General features: G+C 37.6%; 1 pseudogene; it reads right to left on the reverse strand.

Moving 5' to 3' along the window:
- Positions 1 to 7,917: 7,917 nt before the first annotated feature.
- Positions 7,918 to 8,455, reverse strand: LOC141492045 (thioredoxin, mitochondrial pseudogene; annotated as a pseudogene).
- Between the last annotated feature and the right edge of the window lie 591 nt (positions 8,456 to 9,046).

Below are 9,046 nucleotides of genomic sequence, written 5' to 3' on the forward strand. Positions count from 1 at the left end.
TTGGTCAAATGGAAAGCTTTTTTTAGGTTTTTGCAAGGCAAACAGGGTTAAGTGGCTTGCCCAAGGCCACACAGCTAGGTAATTATTAAGTGTCTGAGACCGGATTTGAACCCAGGTACTCCTGACTCCAGGGCCAGTGCTTTATCCACTACGCCACCTAGCTGCCCAGAAAGCTTTTTCAAAAGTAGAATTGACCAATTGGAAAAGGAGTTGCAAAAGGTTAATGAAGAAAACTCCTCTCTAAAAAAATGGAGTCAGTGGAAACTAATGACTTCATGAGACAGCAAAAGTTTGTTCAACAAAATCGAAAAATAGAAAAAATAGAAGAAAATGTAAAATAACTCATCAGTAAAACCACTGACCTTGAGAATAGATCGAGGAGGGGCAAACTGAGAATTATTGGACTTCCTGAAAACATTGAAAAGGAAAAAAAGCCTGGACTTAATATTACAGATCTAGTGATGGAAGTTGCCCTGATGTCATGGAATCAGAGGGCAAAGTAGTTATTGAAAGAATACATCAATCCCCTCCAGAAAAAGATCCTAAAATGAAAACACCATTGCAGAACTATCAGATAGAAGAGAAAATCCTGCAAGCAGCCAGAAAGAAGCAATTTAAATACCAAGGAGCCACAGTAAGGATTATGCAGGACCTGGTTGCATCAACATTAGGGTATCAAAGGGCCTGGAATGAGATATTCCAAAGAGCAAAGGAGCTTGGTATGCAGCCAAGAATCCACTATCCCACAAAGCTGAACCTTCTTTGTTGGGGAAAAGATGGACATTTAATGAAATGGAAGAATGGAAGAATTCCAAAAATTCCTGATTAAAAGACCAGAGCTAAATAGAAAATTTAGACATCAAACAGGAGATTCAAGAGACACATTAAAAGGCAAAAAAAGGAGAGGGGTGAAGAAAAAAACAGCTATCGAATAAGTTGAAACTGGCTATATCCAGGCATGGGGAAAATATTCTCATAACTCTTGAAAATTGTAATTCTACCAGAGAGAATATACCTAGCCAGAAGTGATGTACACTCATGATTTATCCATGAGACTGTTATCAATGGGATGAAACTGGCTATAATGCTACTTGGTAGAAAGACTCTAATAACTTACAGGAATTGTAGCTCTATTATATAGAATGTACTTAGCTAGAAGTGATGGATATTCAGAATTTTCAGTGACTCAGAATGATTTAAAAACACCTCCTCCTTAAAAAGAGGGATAGGAAGGAGATGGGAGGAGGGAGGGAATTGAATGGGGTAAATCTCATTACACTAAGAGGCACAAAATACCTGTGGTAATAGAGGGGAAGAATGGAGGAGATGAGAAACACCTGAATCTTCTTCTCATCAGACTTGGCTTAAAGTTAACTTACACACATACTCAGTTAATTTAAAAAACATATAACCTCTCAAGTAGTGAAAGGGAAATAGGGAAGTTGGGACAGAGAAAGGGAGGGGGAGAAAAAAGGGGAACTAACAAAAGGAAGGGAAGGGAAAAGGGAAAAAAGGGAAAGGGGAAAGAAAGGGAAAGGGGGTGGATATAGGATGGCAGACACACTGAAGGGGGTGGTATCTAGAAACAAAATACTGGGGAATACAGATAAAGGGGGGAAGGGGAAAATACAAACAGAGGGCAGATAGCATGGTGGGAAATAAAGAATTAGTAATTGTAACTTTGAATGTGAATGGGATGAACTCTCCCTTAAAACATAAGAAAATACCAGAATGGATTAAAAACCAGAATCCTATAATATTCTGCTTACAAGAAACTCATTTGAAGCAGAGAGTTACATATAGAGTAAAGGTAAAAGGCTGGAACAAAATATATTTTACTTCAGCTGAATTGAAAAAAGCAGGGGTAGCAATCCTTATCTCAGACAAAGCAGCTGCAAAAATAGATAGTGTTAAAAGAGATAAGGAAGAAAACTATATTCTCCTAAAAGGTACCATAGACAATAAAGTGATTTCAAGACTGAATATATATGCACCCAATGAGGTAGTATCCAAATTCTTAGAGGAGAAGCTGAAAGAACTACAGGAAGATATAGACAGCAAAACTCTTCTAGTGGGAGACCTCAACCTCCGGGCCTTAGATCTAGATAAATTGAATTATAAAATAAACAAGAAAGAAGTTAAGGAGGTAAATAGATTGTTAGAAAAACTAGATATGATAGACCTATGGAGGAAACCGAATGGAGATAGAAAGGAATATACCTTTTTCTCTGCAGTACATGGCACTTATACAAAAATTGACCATACACTAGGGCATAAAAACCTAATGATCAACTGCAGAAAGGCAAAAATAGTGAATTCATCTTTCTCAGATCACAATCCAATAAAAGCCATATACAATATTGGGCCAGGGAGATAAAGACCCAGAACCAATTGGAAACTGAATAACCTCATTTTAAAGAATGAGTGGATCAAAAAACAAATTATAGAAAGAATTGATTATTTTATCCTAGATAATGACAATAATGAAACAACATACTAAAACCTATGGGCTATGGGCTCAAAGCAGCTCTCAGGGGATATATTATATCTTTAAATGCTTACATGAATAAAATAGAGAAAGAGGAAATCAATGAACTAAATATGCAACTAAAAAATTGGAGAAAGGACAAATTTAAAATCCCCAATTAAATACCAAATTAGAAATTCTAAAAATTAAAGGAGAAATTAATAAAATTGAAAGCAAAAAAACTATTGAATTAATAAATAAAACCAAAAATTGTTTTATGCAAAACCCAATAAAATTGATAAACCTCTGATCAATTTGATTACAAAAAAGAAAGAAAACCAAATTGCTAGTATCATAAATGAAAAAGGTGAACTCACCACCAATAAGGAGGAAATTAAAGTAATAATTTGAAATTATTTTGCCCGACTCTATGCCAATAAATTTGACAATCTAAGTGAAATGGATGAATATTTACAAAAATATAAGTTGCCCAGGTTAAATGAAGAGGAGATTAAATACCTAAATAATCCTATCTCAGAAAAAGAAATTCAATAAGCCATCATTGAACTCCCTAAGAAAAAAATCTCCAGGGCCTGATGGATTCACAAGTGAATTCTACCGAATATTTAAGGAACAATTGGTTCCAATTCTATATAAATTCTTTGAAAAATAGGGGAAGATGAAACTCTGCCTAACTCTTTCTATGAAACCAATATGGTGCTACTACCTAAACCAGGAAGAGTTAAAACAGAGAAAGAAAATTATAGACCTATCTCCCTGATGAATATAGATGAAAAAATCTTAAATAAAATCTTAGCAAAACGATTAGCACAACTTATCACTGGGGTAATACATTTTGACCAAGTAGGATTCATCCCAGGAATGCAGGGTTGGTCCAATATTAGGAAAACTGTTAGTATAATCAATTATATCAACAACAAACCTATCAGAAATTATATGATCATATCAATAGGTGCTGAAAAAGCTTTTGACAAAATATGGCACCCATTCCTACTAAAAACACTAGAGAGTGTAGGAATAAATGGACTGTTCCATCAAAATAATTAATATCTATCTGAAATCATCAACAAACATTATATTTAATGGGGCATTCACAATAAGATTGGGAAGAAAACAAGGATGCCAATTATCACCACTACTATTTAATATCATATTAGAAATGTTAGATTCAGCAATTAGAGAAAAAAAAGAAATTGAAGGAATTTGAATTGGGAAGGAAGAGACAAAACTCTCACTCTTTGCAGATGACATGATGTTATACCTAGAGAATCCCAAGAAATCATCCAAAAAACTATTGGAAACAATTAGCAATTTTAGCAGAGTTGCAGGATATAAAATAAACCCTCATAAATCCTCAAGTTTTGTATATATGACTAGCAAGATACAGCAGGAAGAGCTAGAAAGAGAAATTCCATGCAAAATAACCTCAGACAATATAAAATACCTGGGAGTCTATTTGCCAAGACAGACTCAGAAACTTTTTAAAAACAATTATAAAACACTTTTCACACAAATTAAATCAGATTTAAATAACTGGGCAAATATCGACTGCTCATGGATAGGTCAAGCTAATATAATAAAAATGACAATTCTACCAAAACTAAACTACCTATTTAGTGCCCTACCAATCAAAATTCCAAAAAATTACTTTAATGAGTTAAAAAAAGTTCTAAGTAAATTCATATGGAGAAATTAAAAAGTCAAGAATTTCCAGGGATTCTCTGAAAAAAAAGTACAAAACAAGGGGGCTTAGCCCAAACTGATCTAAATTTATAATATAAAGCATCACTCATCAAAACTGTCTGCTATTGGTTAAGAAATAGAATGGTGGACCAGTGGAATAGACTAGGTGAAATAGCAGGAAACAATTATAGTAATCTGCTGTTTGATAAACCCAAAGAGTCCAGCTATTGGGATAAAAACTCTCTCTTTGATAAAAAAAAAACTGCTGGGAAAATTGGAAGTTAGTAGGGAAGAAACTTAGATTAGACCAACACATCACACCCTATGCTAAGATAAGATCCAAATGAATACAGGATATAGACATAAAAAAACAATACTATAAGGAAATTAGAAGATCAAGGACTAGTTTAACTGTCAGATCTATGGAAAAAGAAGCAGTTTATGACTAAGGAAGAGATGGAGAACATCACTAAAAACAAACTAGATGATATCAATTACATTAAATTAAAGAGCTTTTGCACAGAAAAAAAACTACTGTAACCAAGATCAAAAGAAATGTAGTAAACTGGTAAACAATATTTACAACTAATGTTTCTGACAAAGGACTCATTTCTAAAATATACAGAGAACTGAGTCATATTTTTTTTAAAAAAAGCCATTCCCCAAGTGACAAATGGTCAAAGGATATGCAAAGGCAATTTACAGATGAAGAGATCAAAGCAATCCATAGTCATATGAAAAATTGCTCTAAATCATTACTTATTAGAGAAATGAAAATTACAGCTTCTCTGAGGTACCACCTCAAAACTCCAAGACTGGCCAATGTGACCAGAAAAGATAATGATCATTGTTGGAAGGGATGTGGGAAATATGGGATATTATTACATTGTTGGTGGGACTGTGAACTCATCCAATCTTTCTGGAGAGTAGTTTGGAACTGCACCCAAAGGGCAACAAAAATATGCATACCCTTTGATCCAGCAATACCACTACTGGGCCTATACCCTGAAGAGATGATGAAAAAGGGTAAAAACATCACTTGTGCAAAAATATTCATAGCAGCCCTGTTTGTGGTGGCAAAGAATTGGAAATCAACTAAATGTCCTTCAGTTGGGGAATGGCTTAGCAAACTGTGGTATATGTATGTCATGGAACACTATTGTTCTATTAGAAACCAGGAGGGACAGGAATTCAGGAAAGCCTGGATGGATTTGCATGAGCTGATGCTGAGTGAGATTAGCAGAATCAGAAAAACACTGTACACCCTAATAGCAACATGGGGACAATGATCAACCTTGATGGACTCCCTCATTTCATCAGTGCAACAATCAGGGACAATTTGGGGCTGTCTGCAATGAAGAATGCCATCTTTATCCAAATGAAGAAATGTGGAGTTTGAACAAAAAAAAAAAGAAAAGAATATCAATGAGTCAAATGATTAAGGCTTTAGAGAAGTCAAGAAGGATGAAGATTGCAAAAAGGTCTTTGGATTTGGTCACTAAGAGATCACTAACAACTTTGGAGAGATCTGTTTTGGTGAAATGATAAGTTTGGAAGCCAGATTGTAAAGGGTTATACAGAAAGGGAGAGAAGAGAAAGTGGAGACACCTATTGTAGGTGCCTTTTCAAGAAGTTTAGCTTCAAAGGGCAGAAAATATAGAGAATGCTATTTAGTAGGGATGGAAGAATTAAGTAAGAGTTTTTTGAAGATGGAGGAGACGTGGGCATTTTTTAGGCAGTAAAGAATGGACTAGTAGATAAAAAGAAATTTGAAATAAGTGATAGGGGGTGGCTAGGTGGTGTAGTGTAGTGGATAAAGCACCAGCCCTGGAGTCAGGAGTACCTGGGTTCAAATCCGGTCTCAGACACTTAATAATTACCTAGCTGTGTGGCCTTGGGCAAGCCACTTAACCCCATTTGCCTTCCAAAAACCTAAAAAAAAATTAAATAAAAAGTGATAAATGGGAATGACAAGGAGAATAGTCTCTTTGAGATTTGTGAGCAGAGGTGGAGAAGATAGTGACAGAAGGCATGTGAGTGATATGAGATGAGAAAGGAAAGAATGGGGGTTCTTGGTGAATAGCCTCATTTTTTTTCCATAAAATATGAGCCAAGGCTCTCATCTGAGAGGGTGGGGAGAGGGGAGGCCATGGGAAGGGTGAGTAGGGATGAAAAGGTTTGGAAAAATTGCTATGAAGGATGGGATAATGGGTTGATAAAGAAGGTGTCTTGCAACAGTGAGGACTCAGACCCAATCAAAATAGCTGCACTATTTTCTCTAATATGAGAAGATGGCCAGGAAGTCAAAAGAAGAAGACAGTACACCAGAAGAGAAATATTGGGAAAAGAGGAAAAATAACTAGTTCAGGAGTGAATCCGTGAAAAAACTGAGGGGTGAAGGGATTAGAGATTAGAGGTTGTAAAGTGGTTGTAAAATAGGGCATGGAAGACCATTGGAGGTGTGGAAACCAATATATTATGATCAGATAAGGGAATTTCAGAGTTCATGAATATAGAGGACCTGCATTTTTGGATGGTAGCAAGAAGGAGAGAAGAAGAGGGGAGGGGAAGGGAGAGGAGAAAAAGAAGGAAAACAGAGGTAAATTCCCTTGCCCAATAAATGTCTGAATCCAGATTTGAATTCACATCTTACAGATTCCAGACTCAAAATTCTATACATTATATCACCAGCTACATCAGAGAAGAGAGTTTCCATATGCAGTTTCCCACTTTCATGGAATCACAGGTCCTAGCTAAAAAAAACATATCTGGTTCTGTGTACTGGGCACAAAAAGGCACAAATAAAATAGTTTTTGCATTTGAGGAGCTAATCTTCTGCTGGTACCCTGTGACATGGGCACAGATAAATAAATGCAAAATAATTTAAAGTGGGAGAAGGAACAATGCTAAGATTTGCTTTATTCTAGATGTTCGGGGATAATTTTATATTGACTAAAAGTTGTCATGATATTTGGGTACTGTCCTCTTGAGAAGAACATCTCTCTGTCATAGAGCAGTATGGAGTAGAAATAGAGGCTAAGATTGACGTTTCCTTTCATTTATGTGATGCTTTCCCCATTTAGTACTGTATAGTCTGAAGAACTTTTAGGAAAGGGGGAAATGTATGTTTGAAGAATTTTGCAGGAAATTTGAATTTAAAGATGTCAGTATTAGATTCAGAAACCCTAACTGAAATCAACTTCATTAAAAAAATCAGCCCAAAGGGGCCTAATAATCCTATTTTTGAAATTACTATTTGAAGCCACTTAACTACCAACTAGAAGATTTTTTTTGAGATTGTGATATAGCTATTTGTTTATATCTTACTCTTTTTTCGTTTTACAAAACAACATCAGAGGAGAAAATGTGGCAAATAGGTCAGGCAGAGGGTCACAGAGCCTCTGTGGCAGAAGCACAGGTACCAGATGAGGATAAAAATTTCACAGTCAAAGCAGGGTCACCCCACTATTAAGTAATTCTGATGAAATAGGTTCCTCTCCAAATTCCTCTGGAGGTTGCCATAATTGGCCTAGATTGGGGTGGGCTTGGTGGTAGTGATGGGGTGGGGTAGGGCAAGAACCCTTCGGAAACCCCACTCCCAGTCAACGGCAACGCCACTTCCCCAAGGACCAGTCCTTTGGAGTGGGACAATTGGGAAATGTTCTTGGTTCCCAGGTCTGGAGATGCAGAACCCTTCGTCAGAAGGACACAGAATGGGCAAATAAGGGCTAGACAGGTGAGAGCTGGAAAGGACTAGAGTTCTTCTAGGAGGAGCCCAGGGGAAAACACAAGCAGCCTAGCTCAGCAGCCAATCAGCTTCTTGAGAAAAGCCTCCAGCTGGTTTTCATCTTTGATGCCCACAAACTTGTCCAGCACATCCCCATTCTTGATGGCCAGCACAATTGGAACAGCAGAAACCTCATACTCAATGGAGAGGTCTGTGTTGTCGTCTATGTCCACTTTGGCCATCAGCACCTTCCCCTCCTGCTTTGCCACCATTTTCCCTAACCAGGGCCCCAAGATCTTGCAAGGGCCACACCACTGTGCATGAAAATCCACAACTACCGGTGTCTCACTGTTGACAACTCTGTCCAGGAAGTCGGCTCCATCCTGGACGTTAAATGTCACTTTACAGATCTTGGTGGTGGAGAATGTCCAGACCAAATTAGAGACAGCAGTGGGTCTACCAGGGCTGCCCTGGGCTAGAGGCACCCAGCGACACTGAGGGAGCTTCCTGGAGAAGACAGGGACCAAGAATCTCCTGAGGAACATTCGCTGTGCCATCTCCCTGTGGCGCGAGCGTGGCCTCAAGAGCCAGCCGAGGCCCGGGCTGAGTGGCCTCCTCACCCCGCTTCTCCTGCGCCTCCCCAACTAGAAGATTTTTTGAGTTAATTAGATGGCTGGAGATCTGGTAGATTTATAATGGGATTTACCCCTGTGTCAATTAGAGGACTGGTCAGTCCATCAGCAACCTCAATTCCACTCTGTCCTGTTATACTCCACTTGCAAGAAAAGAGAATTGCAAAATAAAGCATCTTGATTTGTTTTTCCAAATGAAGATCATGATAAAACAGAGAGAGAGAGAGAGAGAGAGAGAGAGAGAGAGAGAGAGAGAGAGGAAAACAAGGAAGAGGGAGGGAAAGAGTGAAAATGAAGAAGGGAGGAAAGAAGGAAGAAGAAAAAAAGGAAAGATGGAAAGGGGAGAGGAAGAAGAAAAGTAAAGAATCAATTTTTGCAGTATTTGCAAAGAAAAAACATCACTCCCTATTGCATCAAACTTTCTGGTTTCTCAGGCCAAAAAACAGTTTATATTATCCATACAACAAAATCCCATTGTCATTGACCCTCTGTTCAAACATTTTCCTCCCTCTGGAA

Source organism: Macrotis lagotis, chromosome 6 (assembly GCF_037893015.1).
Source record: "Macrotis lagotis isolate mMagLag1 chromosome 6, bilby.v1.9.chrom.fasta, whole genome shotgun sequence".
NCBI classification, from domain to species: domain Eukaryota; kingdom Metazoa; phylum Chordata; class Mammalia; order Peramelemorphia; family Peramelidae; genus Macrotis; species Macrotis lagotis.